Genomic DNA, 311 nt, shown 5'->3' on the forward strand with positions numbered 1-311 from the left:
AACAAAAATACTGATAAGATAATAATGATACGAATTCTACTAATAAGAACAATACAAAAAAGAACTAAGGATTAATTCATGAATATTAATCTGGTTGTGTGTGTTCGCTCGAACTGATTCGCTGAAATCAAAACAGGGACGATAATAGGTGAGCACCAGCCAATGAGATTGTCATTTGTGCATTAGCCCACCCACTACCGGAGAACCCGGCAGTTCTTAAAAGCGGAAGAATTACAAAGGAACGCTGTTATTTTGACAGGAAAATATATCAAAGAATATCGTTTACATGTAGCGCGTCAATTCTCTCTCTC

The 311-nt window shown here is 36.7% G+C and overlaps 1 protein-coding gene across 2 annotated transcripts in view; it reads left to right on the forward strand.

Moving 5' to 3' along the window:
- The window catches only part of LOC107711121 (carboxyl-terminal PDZ ligand of neuronal nitric oxide synthase protein-like), a 133,827-nt gene that overhangs the window by 92,938 nt on the left and 40,578 nt on the right, over positions 1 to 311 (forward strand). The gene's annotated exons all lie outside the window — the stretch shown is intronic.

This window comes from Sinocyclocheilus rhinocerous, unplaced genomic scaffold, assembly GCF_001515625.1.
Source record: "Sinocyclocheilus rhinocerous isolate Xijiao unplaced genomic scaffold, SAMN03320098_v1.1 scaffold85, whole genome shotgun sequence".
NCBI classification, from domain to species: Eukaryota; Metazoa; Chordata; class Actinopteri; order Cypriniformes; family Cyprinidae; genus Sinocyclocheilus; species Sinocyclocheilus rhinocerous.